Source organism: Pleurodeles waltl, chromosome 3_1 (genome assembly GCF_031143425.1).
Source record: "Pleurodeles waltl isolate 20211129_DDA chromosome 3_1, aPleWal1.hap1.20221129, whole genome shotgun sequence".
Lineage (NCBI taxonomy): Eukaryota > Metazoa > Chordata > Amphibia > Caudata > Salamandridae > Pleurodeles > Pleurodeles waltl.
Window position 1 is genome coordinate 1,173,688,893 of NC_090440.1, and position 21,334 is coordinate 1,173,710,226.

Here is a 21,334-nt window from a genome sequence, read left to right on the forward strand (position 1 = left end):
TCCGTGCCTCGATTGCGCGAAGCGCCAGGCCCCCTGGTCCCCCCTGCCAAGACCCCCCCAAACAACACTACTCCACAAACACACTCAACTCCCTCAACCCAGGACCATGCCCCGCATGCACCCAAACCAACCCCCCACACACACAAGGACCATTCACCTGCTATGCCTGCCGTTTTTCCTGCTCCACCTCTCACACCTCCAACACCCACATGCCCCACACCAACCACGGCGCCCCCCCCACACTAAACACCACAACCTCAACACAACAGACTCACCCACAACCCCCGCACACCCAACAGGCCCCACCACAAAAAAACCCACAACCTGAACACACTCCACGACAACACCCCCAGAACCCACAGCAACACCACAAGCACCAACACCATTGCACAACACAACAACAACCGCACCCCTGCAACCATCTCAACTGCCTACTTCTCAACACCAGATCCCTACACAAACATGCCATAGAACTCTGGGACCTCATCACATCACACTCACCTGACATCGTCTTCCTCACAGAAACCTGGACAAACCACTCATCTGAGCCTTACATAGCCACAGCCACCCCTGACGGATACAAACTCCAACGCAAAGACCGCCTAAACAAACCAGGAGGTGGCATCACCATCCTGCACAAAGACACCATTGAGGTCACCACCAACACACACAACACCCTCAACAGCGCAGAACACACGCACTTCCTAATCCACATAAACAATAATACCACCCTCAGAGGTACACTCATATAAAACCCCTAGGGCCACGCCCCCCCTTCTGCGACACCATCGTCAACACCATCAGCCCTCACGCACTCATCTCCACTGACTACATCCTCCTTGGGGATTTTAACTTTCACTTGGAGAACCCTCAAGACCACAACTCCTCTTCCTTCCTAGACAACCTCACCAACTTAGGATTCAAACAACTGGTCACAGCACCCACATACTCAGCAGGACACACACTAGACGCAATCTTCACTTCGAGCCAACACATAACCTACACCCACACCACCAAACTCCACTGGACCGACCACCACTGCGTCCACTTCTCCTTCGCCAAACCCCCCACACACCACCAGCAACACACCACGCCCTACCTCTTATGGGACAAGATCCCCACAGAACACCTGAACTCCCAACTGGCACAGAACCCCCCCCGCCCACACCAACGACCCCAACACTGCTGCCCACAACCTCGCAAAATGGATCACCACCTGTGCAGACTCATTCGCCGCCCTCAGAAAAAACATCACCATCCGCAACATCAAGAACGCCCCATGGTTCACCACTGAAATCCAAGACTCCAAACTCAAATGCTGTAAAGCTGAGAAAGCCTGGCGAAAGGAACACTCAACCACTAACTTCTCCAACCTCAAAACCACCCTTCGCAATCACCACCAACTCATAAGCACCACCAAAAGAGCATACTACAAGGAACGCATAGATAGCAACTCCCACAACAGCAAAGAACTCTTTACCATCATCAAAGAGCTCTCCAACCCCAAAGCCAGCAACATAGACCCCACGCACACACAACTCCTCTGCGACTCCCTCTCAAACCACTTCCACCGCAAAATCCTAGACATACACAATAGTTTCACACCACACACATCCACCGCACACCCCCCCACCCGCCCAAACCAGACCCCCCTCACACACCCCCAACCTACTTACCACCTGGGCCCCAACCACCAACGAAGAAACTGAAGCGACTATGAACTACATCCACTCTGGATGCCCTTCCGACCCCTGCCCTACCGCATCTACAACAAAGCCAGCCCAACCATCGCCCCCAAGCTTCGCAACATAATCAACACCTCATTTGACACCGCCACCTTCCCGGACCCCTGGAAGCACGCAGAAATCACTGCACTCCTAAAAAAGCCCAAAGCTGACCCGGACGACCTCTCCAACTACCGCCCCATCTCTCTCCTCCCTTTCCCCACCAATGTCGCTGAAAAACTAGTAAACACACGCCTATCCCACTTCCTGGAGGAAAGCAACAGACTCGACCCCTCCCAGTCTGGTTTCCGCAAGAACCACAGCACGGAAACCGCCCTCATCGCATGTACTGACGACATCAGAACCAGAGTCGATAAGGGTGAGACCATCTCACTCATCCTCCTAGATTTCTCCCTGTCCTTTGACACAGTCTGCCATCATACACTCCGCACACGCCTCCACAATACAGGGATTTGACACAAAGCCCTAAACTGGCTCACCTCCTTCCTCACCGATAGAACCCAAAAAGTCTGCCTCCCTCCTTTCCAATCCACTGCCACCAAAATCATCTGCGGTGTCCCCCAAGGATCCTCCCTCAGTCCCACCCTCTTCAACATTTACATGACCCCGCTCGCCAACATCCTCCGACCACACGGAAACACCATCCTCTCCTACGCAGATGACACCCAACTCATCATCTCCCTCAACCGCAACCCTACTACCGCCAAAACCAACCTCCACGCTGCACTCCTCGACACCGCCACTTGGATGAGAGCCAACCACCTCAAGCTCAACTCCAACAAAACCGAAATAATCATTTTTAGACCCAACGAACCATATGGGACGACTCCTGGTGGCCCACCGCCCTAGGCCCCGCACCTACCCCTGCAAACCATGCACCCAACCTTGGCATCATCCTTGCCCCGTCCTTCTCCATGACCCAGAAAATCAACGCCGTCACCTCCTCCTGCTTCAACACACTCTGCACGCTAAAAAAAACCTTCAAATGGATTCCCATAGAGACCGGAAAGACTGTCACCCACGCACTCATCAGCAGCAGGCTAGACTACGGTAACGCCCTCTACCACGGCATCACACTCAATCTCAAACGCAAACTACAGAGAATCCAGAACACAGCAGCACGCCTCATCCTGGATCTCCCTCACCATGAACACATCTCATCACACCTCAAATCCCTTCACTGGCTCCTCATCAACAAGAGGATCACCTTCAAAATCCTCATCCACGCGCACAAGTCCCTCCACAACGACGGCCCAACCTACCTCAACCAAAGATTTAACTTGCACACTCCCATCCGCCACCTCTGATCTGCTGACCTCGCACTCTCCACAGTCCCCAGCATCAAACGCACCACCACAGGAGGCAGATCCTGCTCCTACCTCACCCCCAAGGCCTGGAACTCCCTCCCCACTGACCTCCGCAAGACCCAAGACCTCCTGCTCTTCAGAAAAAAACTGAAGACATGGCTGTTCGAACAGTGACCCTCCTTCCCTCCCCCCCCAGCGCTTTGAGACCCTCACGGGTGAGTAGCAAGCTCTATACATTTTTTGATTGATTGATTGATGAACCAATCTATAGTACAATTTAGAAAGGGAGCACTTGCAATTTAGCACTGATTAGCAGTGGTAAAGTCCACCAAGACAATAACCAGCAAAAACAGAGTCCTAGTACACCATAAAAAAGGAGGTCAGAAGGCAAAAAGACAGGGGACACACGCCAAAAGCTGCCAGGTCTAATAGCTATCCTCATAAAGTGGAATGGCAAAGAATGTCTAACACAAGTCAATGTCAGAGATCCATTCCCCCTCACAAGGAATCTGGAACAAAATCACTGAAGAATTCAGTACCATTGGACAACATAGAACAACCATCTTGTTCACCTTTCTCAAATCCTGTACTATGCTGTATTTTCCATTACACTTCCTCAGTCCCAAGATAGGGGAATTACAGAGACTTCCCAGGATCTTTTTCAGGGCACCTTGTTCAACAAAATTTTCAATCACAGGGGTAATTCCAGCAATTACTTCAGGACCCATATTATAAAGCGGTATCCTTGGAAACACTGCATTTGATTTTACTGTGATTTTAACTGGCTCATCTCCTCTTATGAGTCCAATATCTCTTCCTGAAAAATCCTAAACCTTTACCATAACTGTCTCTTGTAACTCCTCAGGCAAATCCTTAACTGTCATCATTGGGAACAATGAAATGAGAGGGTACATTTCAATAATTGTGCTGGACATTTCATCATCACAGTTTGTCTGAATTGCTATTCCGTTGTGGGTGCATCTAATGGAACAAATAAGCGTACACAATAGGTCACGTCCTAACAAGCTCAGAGGCTTCGCAAACCACAAATTGTTGCTGGTTCTCAAATGGCCCTATTTTAACTGGGGTATGTTCTGTAATCGGGTTAAGTAACTGTTGATTTTCTACTCCTACCACCTGAACCTTTCTTCCTGCCAATGGCACATTTAGTACTTCTGCAGCAGTGACAGAGAAACATGTTGCACCAGTGTCAACCAGAAAAGAAACATTGTGTTCCATAATTTTGCCATTTACATAGGGATTCACCTCTAAGGTTGCTGCTAATGTGCATTCCTTCTCATCAGAACTGTCATTGTTATATGTTCCTGAAACCTCCTCATCACTAAAATCAATTCATGGGTATTGTGTTGCCAACTGATTCACATTTTTGTTTGCTCTATGATTTAAGTTTTGCTGAGGAACCATCCTTTGCTCCTGTTGCATTGGGGCGTGAGGAATCTGCATTTGCTGAGGGACTTGAATCTGATGGGGGACCTGCATCTGTTATAAGCCTGTAGGAACAGTCACATTTTGAATTCTGGGTCTTTGGATTCTCTGAATTTGAACTTGACTACAGTCAACGGTCTGAGCAACACCACCATTCTGCACCAAATTATTCATATTACTGTACAGACACTCCCACTTAGAGGGCCTGTTACTGCCGCATGCATGACATGGATGCAGTTTCTTCAATGACTAAACATTAACCACATTACCACTCTTATCTATCAGAACACCACGTCCTCTACCTCTAAACTGAGGTGGGTTGTTAACCGGCTGTTACAGACCTTGCATTCCACTAGTGTTCACCATCTTTTGCGAACTGTGTTCCTGTCTGGGCAGATTTAATTCTCATTACTATCAATTTCTCCTTCAACTTTTTCTGCTTTCATTCAATTTCATTATTTCAGTACCCAGCATACTGCAGTACTTCATCAATCGGTTTATTCTGCCAGCAAATCAAATGCTGATGAATCAAGTTGCTATTCTCCAGTTTCAATCCTTGCAAGAATCTAAACACAAAATGACTTGTGTCTTTCGACTCAATAACCTCTGGCTCACTATGCTGTTTGAAAGCTTTCAGCAATCTTTCATAATAGGCATGAATTGACACCTTTACTTCCTATTCTGTCCTCTCAATCTTTTGCCAATCAACATCTTTTGGTAAAACTTTGTTTTTCAGAAGTCCAATCACTTAGTAATACTCTTTCATCACCTCTTCAGGCAGAGCACCTGTTACTGGATCTCTCAGCAGTTCACGAGTTGACCAATCAACACTCCACTTGCACTCGAATCATAAATCAACTGGAACCACAATGTCAAATGTATTTAATATTTCCCACAGGCATTATGAAAGTTTCACAAACCTCTGTTTGCTTATACTATTTTACTGGTTTCTCCCTCAATCTTGGGTAATAATTTGAAAATGACAATATGTCACTTATACTCCATGGGACATTTACATAATCTCCACCTGGAATCTCACTCATAGGCAGAATCTTTCCACTCTCACCAGCTTAATTTGCTCCAGTAGGAGGTAAATTCTGCTTTGCTTTCTTCTGATCTCTTTTCTTTGCCCATCTTCCTTCCCATTTATCTAATGCTTTCCATGTTTGAATATTCATAATTAATTCTTTAATGTGCATTTTCATGCCAGGTGATCTCATGTTTGCAATGTCTTTGGAACTACATTATTCTAATCTGTAACTCCTTCTTAGGGGCTGTGACTTTTCTAAATCCACTGCATATTTTTCAGCCAATTCTACTAATTTCTCATACGTCAGTCCTGCACGTCGTGTAACATCTTTGCACATGAAGTGCAATTCTTCTTCATTGTATGTTTCCAGCTCAAGTGTTACCTCATTTATTTTAATTCTAATTTTAATCTACGCACATTCACTGTCCTGTCTCTTTCTGGGATCTCTTCTGTTCTGACACTGCTGTTTATTGTACCAGTTGCTCCTCTCTGATTCAGACTGTCTAACCACTCATTTAACTGTTGTGCTGAAAAACCTTGCAAACTGATATTACTCCCATGTGTCATATTTTGTGGGGTTTTTCAATGCATTCTGGCAATCAGGTCTGGTGTGGGCATGTGTGGAATCAGAGGTCCCACATCTCACATCTACTATCGGTCCTGCTTGATTTAAAATCTTCTTGGAAATTTCAATTTGTGTAGGAGTTAAAGTTGGAACAATCAAAGTTAATCTCTCCATTTCCAAATTAGTTAAGTATACTGATCTCAGCGTATCACAGGGTGACATTCCTGCAGATACGAGATCAGGAGTTTGGAGGTTATTTCCACAATTACCTGAAGCATACAATGGAACAACTGGACCTATGGTTACGGGAACTGTCAGGGCATCAGGTCCTATCAAATTTGTCTGACTCTGAGGAATTGACAACCCAGAACTTTGACCTGGTAATACTGTACTGAAAGTCTGTCCTGATTAATTTGGGGTAATAATTGGGGGTGTCTGTACTGGAGTACACATGGGCATAGTCTGATTTGAATTAAGATTTTGCACAGGTGCTGTCACATTAGGTGTAAGTTCCATCTGAATCATTTTTGTATTTGGTCTACCTGATTCACAACTGGGCTTGTAATGTTCTGGGCTGAACTAACAACAGGAACTGATGGATAAATTATGGGCCCCACCCTCATTGAACTGACAGGTGTATTTGGGGCTACCTGAATCGGGCTTTGTTAAACTGGAGCTGTTGGCACACATGGGACTACATTCTGCACTGTTCTCTCAACTTAATGATAGGGCAGGGGATGATTCAGTAAAAGCTGATTTACAAAATCATCTTCTGAGTCACTTTCATGTGTAGCTATCATTTTACTCTCATCTGCTGTCTGCTCTGACTTTTCTATCTGCTTCTTTTTAGTCTTAGGTTTAGTACTCCCATCACCTCCTTCTGTAATAGTTGGAAACATTCTCACCCCATTTAATGTCTCCTTTCTCCACATTTTCTGTTCCTCATCCTATCTAGCTTCCACAAGTGTCTTTTCTGTTCTTCTCATTCTATTCTCAAAGTTTGCTGTTTCTTTTTTTTCTATCAACAAGTTCCCATATAGCAAGAGCTTCAATTGTGCGGGTCATGGAGGATGTTTTCATTCGCACAATATTTTCCTCAAATTTTCTAAAATCCTCAAATTAGAGATTCTTTAACATGGAAAAGCCAACAAATCTTCTTTCTTGGTGTTCTTACACCACTGTTGAACCCAAATGCATGTTGAAACTCCTTGTGCCTCTGGCACTTCATATGCTGGTGTTCCCTCGGGTGCTGACTGTTCATCCTCCCTAACTGGAATAAAATTATCTCCTCAAAGAGTACTTCATAAAGCTTTAAAAAATGTTATGTTTGCACTAATTTTCAATCAATAATACGAATTTCAACAAAACCAGGAAGTAAACTCAATCCCACACTTCTTTTTGCAGCTATTCTCAACCAATGGCAACACATTATGGTCCACCAATACGTGTGCGGCTTCTCACTAACTGACCTATCCCAGCATGGTACAACTGACGTCACACTCACTTCACTCAGAAGCTGCAATCATTTTGCAATTGTGTCCTACACAATTACTCTCACATACACTAAATGCAAAATATTGCGAGCACTAGAAATACAAAAAAAACAGTCTGCTCACTATGGGTAGGAACTCAAACGATTTGAAGCTGTATGGGCTAAATCTCTGACTGTGGCTTCCACAATTACATGAATAAGACTTGACCAACAAATCTCACCCTTGTTGATACGGATCCTCCATGTGCCCTCAGGATTTTCTTAACCCCTTCGCTGCCAGGCCTTTTCCCCCTCCTGTGCGAGCCTTTTTTTGGCTATTTGGGGCAGTTCGCGCTTAGGCCTCATAACTTTTTGTTCACATAAGCTACCCACGCCAAATTTGCGTCCTTTTTTTCCAACATCCTAGGGATTCTAGAGGTACCCAGACTTTGTGGGTTCCCCAGAAGGAGGCCAAGAAATTAGCCAAAATACAGTGACATTTTTGTTTTTTTCACAAAAATGGGAAAAGGGGGCTGCAGAAGAAGGCTTGTGGTTTTTTCCCTGAAAATGGCATCAACAAAGTGTTTGCGGTGCTAAAATCACCAGCTTCCCAGCTTTCAGGAACAGGCAGACTTGAATCAGAAAACCCAATTTTTCAACACAATATTGGCATTTTACTGGGACATACCCCATTTTTAACGATTTTTTTGTGCTTTCAGCCTCCTTCCAGTCAGTGACAGAAATGGGCAAGAAACCAATGCTGGATCCCAGAAACCGCAACATTTCTGAAAAGTAGACAACATTTTGAATTCAGCAAGGGGATTTTTGTGTAGATCCTACAAGGGTTTCCTACGGAAAATAACAACTGAAAAACAATATATTGAAATTGAGGTGAAAAAATCTGACATTTTTCTCTACGTTTTACTCTGTAACTTTTTCCTGCAATGTCAGATTTTTTAAAGCAATATACTGTTACGTCTGCTGGACTCTTCTGGTTGCGGGAATATATAGGGCTTGTAGGTTGATCAAGAACTCTAGGTACCCAGAGCCAATAAATGACCTGCACCCTGCAGTGGGTTTTCATTCTATACCGGGTATACAGCAATTAATTTGCTGAAATTAAAAGAGTGAAAAACAGCTATCAAGAAAACCTTTGTATTTCCAAAATGGGCACAAGATAAGATGTTGAGGAGCAGTGGTTATTTGCACATCTCTGAATTCCGGGGTGCCCATACTAGCATGTGAATTACAGGGCGTTTCTCAAATAGATGTCTTTTTTACACACTGTCTTACATTTGGAAGGAAAAAATGTAGAGAAAGACAAGGGGCAATAACACTTGTTTTGCTATTCGATGTTCCCACAAGTCTCCCGATATAAATGATACCTCACTTGTGTGGGTAGGCCTAGCGCCCGCAACAGGATATGCCCCAAAACACAACGTGGACACATCACATTTTCAGAAAGAAAAAAGAGCTGTTTTTTTACAAAGTGCCTAGCTGTGGATTTTGGCCTCTAGCTCAGACGGCACCTGGGGAAACCTAGCAAACCTGCGCATTGTTGAAAACTAGACACCAAGGGGAATCCGGAATGGGGTGACTTGTGGGGCTCTGACCAGGTTCTGTTACCCAGAATCCTTTGCAAACCTCAAAATTTGGCAAAAAAAAAACTTTTTCCAGTCATTTCGGTGACAGAAAGTTGTGGAATCCGAGAGGAGTCACAAATTTCCTTCCACCCAGCGTTCCCCCAAGTCTCCCGATAAAAATGGTACCTCACTTGTGTGGGTAGGCCTAGCGCCCGCCACAGGAAATGCCCCAAAACTTGACGTGGACACATCACATTTTCAGAAAGAAAAAAGAGCTGTTTTTTTACAAAGTGCCTACCTGTAGATTTTGGCCTCTAGCTCAGCCGGCACCTAGGGAAACCTACCAAACCTGTGCATTTTTTAAAACTAGAGACCTAGGGGAATCCAAGATGGGGTGACTTGTGGGGCTCTGACCAGGTTCTGTTACCCAGAATCCTTTGCAAACCTCAAAATGTACCTAAAAAACACATTTTCCTCACATTTCGGTGACAGAAAGTTCTGGAATCTGAGAGGAGGCACAAATTTCCTTCCACCCAGCGTTCCCCCAAGTCTCCCGATAAAAATGATACCTCACTTGTGTGAGTAGGCCTAGCGCACGCGACAGGGAATGCCCCAAAGCACAACGTGGACACATCCCATTTTTTGACAGAAAACAGAGCTGTTTTTTGCAAAGTGCCTACTTGTAGATTTTGGCCTCTAGCTCAGCCTGCACTTAGGGAAACCTAAAACATGTGAATTTTTGAAAACTAGAGACCTAGGGGAATCCAAGATGGGGTGACTTGTGGGGCTCTGACCAGGTTCTGTTACCCAGAATCCTTTGCAAACCTCAAAATTTGGCTAAAAAAACACTTTTTCCTGTCATTTCGGTGACAGAAAGTTCTGGAATCTGAGAGGAGCCACAAATTTCCTTCCACCCAGCGTTCCCCCAAGTCTCCAGATAAAAATGGTACCTCACTTGTGTGGGTAGGCCTAGCGCCCACGACAGGATATGCCCCAAAACACAACGTGGACACATCTCATTTTTTCACAGAAAACAGAGCTGTTTTTTGAAAAGTGCCTACCTGTAGATTTTGGCCTCTAGCTCAGCCGGCACCTAGGGAAACCTAAAACATGTGCATTTTTGAAAACTAGAGACCTAGGGGAATCCAAGATGGGGTGACTTGTGGGGCTCTGACCAGGTTCTGTTACCCAGAATCCTTTACAAACCTCAAAATTTGGATAAAAAAACACATTTTCCTCACATTATGGTGACAGAAAGTTCTGGAATCTGAGAGGAGCCACAAATTTCCTTCCACCCAGCGTTCCCCCAAGTCTGCCGATAAAAATGATACCTCACTTGTGTGGATAGGCTTAGCGCCCGCGACAGGAAATGTCCCAAAACACAACGTGGACACATCCCATTTTTGACAGAACAGAGAGCTGAGAGACCTAGGGGAATCCAAGATGGGGTGACTTGTGGGGCTCTGACCAGGTTCTGTTACCCAGAATCCTTTGCAAACCTCCAAATTTGGCTAAAAAAACACTTTTCCTGTCATTTCGGTGACCGAAAGTTCTGGAAATTGAGAGGAGCCACAAATTTCCTTCCTCTCAGCGTTCCCCCAAGTCTCCCGATAAAAATGATACCTCACTTGTGTGGGTAGGCCTAGCGCCTGCGACAGGATATGCCCCAAAACCCAACGTGGACACATCCCATTTTTTCACAGAAAACAGAGCTGTTTTTTGGAAGGTGCCTACCTGTAGATTTTGGCCTCTAGCTCAGCCGGCACCTAGGGAAACCTAAAACATGTGCATTTTTGAAAACTAGAGACCTAGGGGAATCCAAGATGGGGTGACTTGTGGGGCTCTGACCAGGTTCTGTTACCCAGAATCCTTTGCAAACCTCAAAATTTGGCTAAAAAAACACTGTTTCCTGTCATTTCGGTGACAGAAAGTTCTGGAATCTGAGAGGAGCCACAAATTTCCTTCCACCCAGCGTTCCCCCAAGTCTCCTGATAAACATGGTACCTCACTTGTGTGGGTAGGCCTACCGCCCGCGACAGAATATGCCCCAAAACACAACGTGGACACATCCCATTTTTTCACAGAAAACAGAGCTGTTTTTTGCAAAGTGCCTACCTGTAGATTTTGGCCTCTAGCTCAGCCTGCACTTAGGGAAACCTACCAAACCTGTGCATTTTTCAAAACTAGAGACCTAGGGGAATCCAAGATGGGGTGACTTGTGGGGCTCTGACCAGGTTCTGTTACCCAGAATCCTTTGCAAACCTCAAAATTTGGCTAAAAAAACACTTTTTCCATTCATTTCGGTGACAGAAAGTTCTGGAATCTGAGAGGAGCCACAAATTTCCTTCCACCCAGCGTTCCCCCAAGTCTCCCGTTAAAAATGGTACCTCACTTGTGTGGGTAGGCCTAGCGCCCACGACAGGATATGCCCCAAAACACAACGTGGACACATCTCATTTTTTCACAGAAAACAGAGCTGTTTTTTGAAAAGTGCCTACCTGTAGATTTTGGCCTCTAGCTCAGCCGGCACCTAGGGAAACCTAAAATATGTGCATTTTTGAAAACTAGAGACCTAGGGGAATCCAAGATGGGGTGACTTGTGGGGCTCTGACCAGGTTCTGTTACCCAGAATCCTTTACAAACCTCAAAATTTGGATAAAAAAACACATTTTCCTCACATTATGGTGACAGAAAGTTCTGGAATCTGAGAGGAGCCACAAATTTCCTTCCACCCAGCGTTCCCCCAAGTCTGCCGATAAAAATGATACCTCACTTGTGTGGATAGGCTTAGCGCCCGCGACAGGAAATGTCCCAAAACACAACGTGGACACATCCCATTTTTGACAGAAAACAGAGCTGAGAGACCTAGGGGAATCCAAGATGGGGTGACTTGTGGGGCTCTGACCAGGTTCTGTTACCCAGAATCCTTTGCAAACCTCCAAATTTGGCTAAAAAAACACTTTTCCTGTCATTTCGGTGACCGAAAGTTCTGGAAATTGAGAGGAGCCACAAATGTCCTTCCTCTCAGCGTTCCCCCAAGTCTCCCGATAAAAATGATACCTCACTTGTGTGGGTAGGCCTAGCGCCTGCGACAGGATATGCCCCAAAACCCAACGTGGACACATCCCATTTTTTCACAGAAAACAGAGCTGTTTTTTGGAAAGTGCCTACCTGTAGATTTTGGCCTCTAGCTCAGCCGGCACCTAGGGAAACCTAAAACATGTGCATTTTTGAAAACTAGAGACCTAGGGGAATCCAAGATGGGGTGACTTGTGGGGCTCTGACCAGGTTCTGTTACCCAGAATCCTTTGCAAACCTCAAAATTTGGCTAAAAAAACACTGTTTCCTGTCATTTCGGTGACAGAAAGTTCTGGAATCTGAGAGGAGCCACAAATTTCCTTCCACCCAGCGTTCCCCCAAGTCTCCTGATAAACATGGTACCTCACTTGTGTGGGTAGGCCTACCGCCCGCGACAGAATATGCCCCAAAACACAACGTGGACACATCCCATTTTTTCACAGAAAACAGAGCTGTTTTTTGCAAAGTGCCTACCTGTAGATTTTGGCCTCTAGCTCAGCCGGCACCTAGGGAAACATACCAAACCTGTGCAGTTTTGAAAACTAGAGACCTAGGGGAATCCAAGATGGGGTGACTTGTGTGGCTCTGACCAGGTTCTGTTACCCAGAATCCTTTGCAAACCTCAAAATTTGGCTAAAAAAACACTTTTTCCTGTCATTTCGGTGACAGAAAGTTCTGGAATCTGAGAGGAGCCACAAATTTCCTTCCACCCAGCGTTCCCCCAAGTCTCCCGATAAAAATGGTACCTCACTTGTGTGGGTAGGCCTAGCGCCCGCGACAGCATATGCCCTAAAACACAACGTGGACACATCTCATTTTTTCACAGAAAACAGAGCTGTTTTTTGAAAAGTGCCTACCTGTAGATTTTGGCCTCTAGCTCAGCCGGCACCTAGGGAAACCGAAAACATGTGCATTTTTTAAAACTAGAGACCTAGGGGAATCCAAGATGGGGTGACTTGTGGGGCTCTGACCAGGTTCTGTTACCCAGAATCCTTTACAAACCTCCAAATTTGGCTAAAAAAACACTTTTCCTGTCATTTCGGTGACAGAAAGTTCTGGAATCTGAGAGGAGCCACAAATTTCCTTCCACCCAGCGTTCCCCCAAGTCTCCCGATAAAAATGGTACCTCACTTGTGTGGGAAGGGCTAGCGTCCGCGACAGAATATGCCCCAAAACACAACGTGGACACATCACATTTTTTCACAGAAAAATGAGCTGTTTTTTGCAAAGTGCTTACCTGTAGATTTTGGCCTCTAGCTCAGCCGGCACCCAGGGAAACCTACCAAACCTGTGCATTTTTTAAATCTAGAGACCTAGGGGAATACAAGATGGGGTGACTTGTGGGGCTCTGACCAGGTTCTGTTACCCAGAATCCTTTGCAAACCTCAAAATATGCCTAAAAAACACATTTTCCTCACATTTCGGTGACAGAAAGTTCTAGAATCTGAGAGGAGCCACAAATTTCCTTCCACCCAGCGTTCCCCCAAGTCTCCCGATAAAAATGATACCTCACTTGTGTGGGTAGGCCTAGCGCCTGCGACAGGATATGCCCCAAAACCCAACGTGGACACATCCCATTTTTTCACAGAAAACAGAGCTGTTTTTTGGAAGGTGCCTACCTGTAGATTTTGGCCTCTAGCTCAGCCGGCACCTAGGGAAACCTAAAACATGTGCATTTTTGAAAACTAGAGACCTAGGGGAATCCAAGATGGGGTGACTTGTGGGGCTCTGACCAGGTTCTGTTACCCAGAATCCTTTGCAAACCTCAAAATTTGGCTAAAAAAACACTGTTTCCTGTCATTTCGGTGACAGAAAGTTCTGGAATCTGAGAGGAGCCACAAATTTCCTTCCACCCAGCGTTCCCCCAAGTCTCCTGATAAACATGGTACCTCACTTGTGTGGGTAGGCCTACCGCCCGCGACAGAATATGCCCCAAAACACAACGTGGACACATCCCATTTTTTCACAGAAAACAGAGCTGTTTTTTGCAAAGTGCCTACCTGTAGATTTTGGCCTCTAGCTCAGCCTGCACTTAGGGAAACCTACCAAACCTGTGCATTTTTCAAAACTAGAGACCTAGGGGAATCCAAGATGGGGTGACTTGTGGGGTTCTGACCAGGTTCTGTTACCCAGAATCCTTTGCAAACCTCAAAATTTGGCTAAAAAAACACTTTTTCCTGTCATTTCGGTGACAGAAAGTTCTGGAATCTGAGAGGAGCCACAAATTTCCTTCCACCCAGCGTTCCCCCAAGTCTCCCGTTAAAAATGGTACCTCACTTGTGTGGGTAGGCCTAGCGCCCACGACAGGATATGCCCCAAAACACAACGTGGACACATCTCATTTTTTCACAGAAAACAGAGCTGTTTTTTGAAAAGTGCCTACCTGTAGATTTTGGCCTCTAGCTCAGCCGGCACCTAGGGAAACCTAAAACATGTGCATTTTTGAAAACTAGAGACCTAGGGGAATCCAAGATGGGGTGACTTGTGGGGCTCTGACCAGGTTCTGTTACCCAGAATCCTTTACAAACCTCAAAATTTGGATAAAAAAACACATTTTCCTCACATTATGGTGACAGAAAGTTCTGGAATCTGAGAGGAGCCACAAATTTCCTTCCACCCAGCGTTCCCCCAAGTCTGCCGATAAAAATGATACCTCACTTGTGTGGATAGGCTTAGCGCCCGCGACAGGAAATGTCCCAAAACACAACGTGGACACATCCCATTTTTGACAGAAAACAGAGCTGAGAGACCTAGGGGAATCCAAGATGGGGTGACTTGTGGGGCTCTGACCAGGTTCTGTTACCCAGAATCCTTTGCAAACCTCCAAATTTGGCTAAAAAAACACTTTTCCTGTCATTTCGGTGACCGAAAGTTCTGGAAATTGAGAGGAGCCACAAATTTCCTTCCTCTCAGCGTTCCCCCAAGTCTCCCGATAAAAATGATACCTCACTTGTGTGGGTAGGCCTAGCGCCTGCGACAGGATATGCCCCAAAACCCAACGTGGACACATCCCATTTTTTCACAGAAAACAGAGCTGTTTTTTGGAAAGTGCCTACCTGTAGATTTTGGCCTCTAGCTCAGCCGGCACCTAGGGAAACCTAAAACATGTGCATTTTTGAAAACTAGAGACCTAGGGGAATCCAAGATGGGGTGACTTGTGGGGCTCTGACCAGGTTCTGTTACCCAGAATCCTTTGCAAACCTCAAAATTTGGCTAAAAAAACACTGTTTCCTGTCATTTCGGTGACAGAAAGTTCTGGAATCTGAGAGGAGCCACAAATTTCCTTCCACCCAGCGTTCCCCCAAGTCTCCTGATAAACATGGTACCTCACTTGTGTGGGTAGGCCTACCGCCCGCGACAGAATATGCCCCAAAACACAACGTGGACACATCCCATTTTTTCACAGAAAACAGAGCTGTTTTTTGCAAAGTGCCTACCTGTAGATTTTGGCCTCTAGCTCAGCCGGCACCTAGGGAAACATACCAAACCTGTGCAGTTTTGAAAACTAGAGACCTAGGGGAATCCAAGATGGGGTGACTTGTGTGGCTCTGACCAGGTTCTGTTACCCAGAATCCTTTGCAAACCTCAAAATTTGGCTAAAAAAACACTTTTTCCTGTCATTTCGGTGACAGAAAGTTCTGGAATCTGAGAGGAGCCACAAATTTCCTTCCACCCAGCGTTCCCCCAAGTCTCCCGATAAAAATGGTACCTCACTTGTGTGGGTAGGCCTAGCGCCCGCGACAGCATATGCCCTAAAACACAACGTGGACACATCTCATTTTTTCACAGAAAACAGAGCTGTTTTTTGAAAAGTGCCTACCTGTAGATTTTGGCCTCTAGCTCAGCCGGCACCTAGGGAAACCGAAAACATGTGCATTTTTTAAAACTAGAGACCTAGGGGAATCCAAGATGGGGTGACTTGTGGGGCTCTGACCAGGTTCTGTTACCCAGAATCCTTTACAAACCTCCAAATTTGGCTAAAAAAACACTTTTCCTGTCATTTCGGTGACAGAAAGTTCTGGAATCTGAGAGGAGCCACAAATTCCCTTCCACCCAGCGTTCCCCCAAGTCTCCTGATAAAAATGGTACCTCACTTGTGTGGGTAGGCCTAGCGTCCGCGACAGAATATGCCCCAAAACACAACGTGGACACATCACATTTTTTCACAGAAAAATGAGCTGTTTTTTGCAAAGTGCTTACCTGTAGATTTTGGCCTCTAGCTCAGCCGGCACCCAGGGAAACCTACCAAACCTGTGCATTTTTTAAATCTAGAGACCTAGGGGAATACAAGATGGGGTGACTTGTGGGGCTCTGACCAGGTTCTGTTACCCAGAATCCTTTGCAAACCTCAAAATATGCCTAAAAAACACATTTTCCTCACATTTCGGTGACAGAAAGTTCTAGAATCTGAGAGGAGCCACAAATTTCCTTCCACCCAGCGTTCCTCCAAGTCTCCAGATAAAAATGGTACCTCACTTGTGTGGGTAGGCCTAGCGCCTGCGACAGGATATGCCCCAAAACACAACGTGGACACATCACATTTTTTCACAGAAAACAGAGCTGTTTTTTGCAAGATTTGTAGATTTTGGCCTCTTGCTCAGCCGGCACCTAGGGAAACCTACCAAACCTGTGCATTTTTTAAAACTAGAGACCTAGGGGAATCCAAGATGGCGTGACTTGTGGGGCTCTGACCAGGTTCTGTTACCCAGAATCCTTCGCAAACCTCAAAATTTGGCTAAAAAACACTGTTTCCTGTCATTTCGGTGACAGAAAGTTCTGGAATCTGAGAGGAGCCACAAATTTCCTTCCACCCAGCGTTCCCCCAAGTCTCCTGATAAAAATGGTACCTCAATTGTGTGGGTAGGCCTAGCGCCCGCGACAGAATATGCCCCAAAACACAACGTGGACACATCCCATTTTTTCACAGAAAACAGAGCTGTTTTTTGCAAAGTGCCTACCTGTAGATTTTGGCCTCTAGCTCAGCCGGCACCTAGGGAAACCTACCAAACCTGTGCATTTTTTAAAACTAGAGACCTAGGGGAATCCAAGATGGGGTCACTTGTGGGGCTCTGACCAGGTCCTGTTACCCAGAATCCTTTGCAAACCTCAAAATTTGACTAAAAAAACACTTTTTCCTGTCATTTCGGTGACAGAAAGTTCTGGAATCTGAGAGGAGCCACAAATTTACTTCCACCCAGCGTTCCCCCAAGTCTCCTGATAAAAATGGTACCTCAATTGTGTGGGTAGGCCTAGCGCCCGCGACAGAATATGCCCCAAAACACAACGTGGACACATCCCATTTTTTCACAGAAAACAGAGCTGTTTTTTGCTAAGTGCCTACCTGTAGATTTTGGCCTCTAGCTCAGCCGGCACCTAGGGAAACCTACCAAACCTGTGCATTTTTTAAAACTAGAGACCTAGGGGGATCCAAGATGGGGTGACTTGTGGGGCTCTAACCAGGTTCTGTTACCCAGAATCCTTTGCGAACCTCAAAATTTGCCTAAAAAACACATTCTCCTCACATTTCGGTGACAGACAGTTCTGGAATCTGAGAGGAGCCACAAATTCCCTTCCACCCAGCGTTCCCCCAAGTCTCCTGATAAAAATGGTACCTCACTTGTGTGGGTAGGCCTAGCACACTCGACAGAATATGCCCCAAAACACAACGTGGACACATCCTATTTTTTCACAGAAAACAGAGCTGATTTTTGCAAAGTGCCTACTTGTAGATTTTGGCCTCTAGCTCAGCCGGCACCTAGGGAAACCTACCAAACCTGTGCATTTTTTAAAACTAGAGACCTAGGGGAATCCAAGATGGGGTGACTTGTGGGGCTCTGACCAGGTTCTGTTACCCAGAATCCTTTGCAAACCTCAAAATTTTGATAAAAAAACACTTTTTCCTGTCATTTCGGTGACAGAAAGTTCTGGAATCTGAGAGGAGCCACAAATTTCCTTCCACCCAGCGTTCCTCCAAGTCTCCCGATAAAAATGGTACCTCACTTGTGTGGGTAGGCCTAGCGCCCGCGACAGGTTATGCCAAAAAACACAACGTGGACACATCACATTTTTTCACAGAAAAATGAGCTGTTTTTAGCAAAGTGCCTACCTGTAGATTTTTGCCTCTAGCTCTGCCGACACCCAGGGAAACTTACCAAACCTGTGCATTTTTTAAAACTAGAGACCTAGGGGAATGCAAGATGGGGTGACTTGTGGGGCTCTGACCAGGTTCTGTTACCCAGAATCCTTTGCAAACCTCAAAATATGCCTAAAAAACACATTTTCCTCACATTTCGGTGACATAAAGTTCTAGAATCTGAGAGGAGCCACAAATTTCCTTCCACCCAGCGTTCCTCCAAGTCTCCCGATAAAAATGGTACCTCACTTGTGTGGGTATTCCTAGAGACCTAGGGGAATCCAAGATGGGGTGACTTGTGGGGCTCTGACCAGGTTCTGTTATCCAGAATCCTTTGCAAACCTCAAAATTTGGCTAAAAAAACACTGTTTCCTGTCATTTCGGTGACAGAAAGTTCTGGAATCTGAGAGGAGCCACAAATTTCCTTCCTCCCAGAGTTCCCCCAAGTCTCCCGATAAAAATGGTACCTCACTTGTGTGGGTAGGTCTAGCGCCTGCGACAGGATATGCCCCAAAACACAACGTGGACACATCCCATTTTTTCACAGAAAACAGAGCTGTTTTTTGCAAAGTGCCTACCTGTAGATTTTGGCCTCTTGCTCAGCCGGCACCTAGGGAAACCTACCAAACCTGTGCATTTTTTAAAACTAGAGACCTAGGGGAATCCAAGATGGCGTGACTTGTGGGGCTCTGACCAGGTTCTGTTACCCAGAATCCTTTGCAAACCTCAAAATTTGGCTAAAAAAACACTGTTTCCTGTCATTTCGGTGAGAGAAAGTTCTGGAATCTGAGAGGAGCCACAAATTTCCTTCCACCCAGCGTTCCCCCAAGTCTCCTGATAAAAATGGTACCTCAATTGTGTGGGTAGGCCTAGCGCCCGCGACAGAATATGCCCCAAAACACAACGTGGACACATCCCATTTTTTCACAGAAAACAGAGCTGTTTTTTGCAAAGTGCCTACCTGTAGATTTTGGCCTCTAGCTCAGCCGGCACCTAGGGAAACCTACCAAACCTGTGCATTTTTTAAAACTAGAGACCTAGGGGAATCCAAGATGGGGTCACTTGTGGGGCTCTGACCAGGTCCTGTTACCCAGAATCCTTTGCAAACCTCAAAATTTGACTAAAAAAACACTTTTTCCTGTCATTTCGGTGACAGAAAGTTCTGGAATCTGAGAGGAGCCACAAATTTACTTCCACCCAGCGTTCCCCCAAGTCTCCTGATAAAAATGGTACCTCAATTGTGTGGGTAGGCCTAGCGCCCGCGACAGAATATGCCCCAAAACACAACGTGGACACATCCCATTTTTTCACAGAAAACAGAGCTGTTTTTTGCTAAGTGCCTACCTGTAGATTTTGGCCTCTAGCTCAGCCGGCACCTAGGGAAACCTACCAAACCTGTGCATTTTTTAAAACTAGAGACCTAGGGGGATCCAAGATGGGGTGACTTGTGGGGCTCTAACCAGGTTCTGTTACCCAGAATCCTTTGCGAACCTCAAAATTTGCCTAAAAAACACATTCTCCTCACATTTCGGTGACAGACAGTTCTGGAATCTGAGAGGAGCCACAAATTCCCTTCCACCCAGCGTTCCCCCAAGTCTCCTGATAAAAATGGTACCTCAATTGTGTGGGTAGGCCTAGCGCCCGCGACAGAATATGCCCCAAAACACAACGTGGACACATCCCATTTTTTCACAGAAAACAGAGCTGTTTTTTGCAAAGTGCCTACCTGTAGATTTTGGCCTCTTGCTCAGCCGGCACCTAGGGAAACCTACCAAACCTGTGCATTTTTTAAAACTAGAGACCTAGGGGAATCCAAGATGGCGTGACTTGTGGGGCTCTTACCAGGTTCTGTTACCCAGAATCCTTTGCAAACCTCAAAATTTGGCTAAAAAAACACTGTTTCCTGTCATTTCGGTGAGAGAAAGTTCTGGAATCTGAGAGGAGCCACAAATTTCCTTCCACCCAGCGTTCCCCCAAGTCTCCTGATAAAAATGGTACCTCAATTGTGTGGGTAGGCCTAGCGCCCGCGACAGAATATGCCCCAAAACACAACGTGGACACATCCCATTTTTTCACAGAAAACAGAGCTGTTTTTTGCAAAGTGCCTACCTGTAGATTTTGGCCTCTAGCTCAGCCGGCACCTAGGGAAACCTACCAAACCTGTGCATTTTTTAAAACTAGAGACCTAGGGGAATCCAAGATGGGGTCACTTGTGGGGCTCTGACCAGGTCCTGTTACCCAGAATCCTTTGCAAACCTCAAAATTTGGATAAAAAAACACTTTTTCCTGTCATTTCGGTGACAGAAAGTTCTGGAATCTGAGAGGAGCCACAAATTTCCTTCCACCCAGCGTTCCTCCAAGTCTCCCGATAAAAGTGGTACCTCACTTGTGTGGGTAGGCCTAGCGCCCGCGACAGGTTATGCCAAAAAACACAACGTGGACACATCACATTTTTTCACAGAAAAATGAGCTGTTTTTTGCAAAGTGCCTACCTGTAGATTTTGGCCTCTAGCTCTGCCGACACCCAGGGAAACCTACCAAACCTGTGCATTTTTTAAAACTAGAGACCTAGGGGAATCCAAGGTGGGGTGACTTGTGGGGCTCTGACCAGGTTCTGTTACCCAGAATCCTTTGCAAACCTCAAAATATGCCTAAAAAACACATTTTCCTCACATTTCGGTGACAGAAACTTCTGGAATCTGAGAGGAGGCACAAATTTCCTTCCACCCAGCGTTCCTCCAAGTCTCCCGATAAAAATGGTACCTCACTTGTGTGGGTAGGCCTAGCGCCCGCGACAGGTTATGCCCCAAAACACAACGTGGACACATCTCATTTTTTCACAGAAAACAGAGCTGTTTTTTGCAAAGTGCCTACCTGTAGATTTTGGCCTCTAGCTTCAGCCGGCACCTAGGGAAACCTAAAACATGTGCATTTTTGAAAACTAAAGACCTAGGGGAATCCAAGATGGGGTGACTT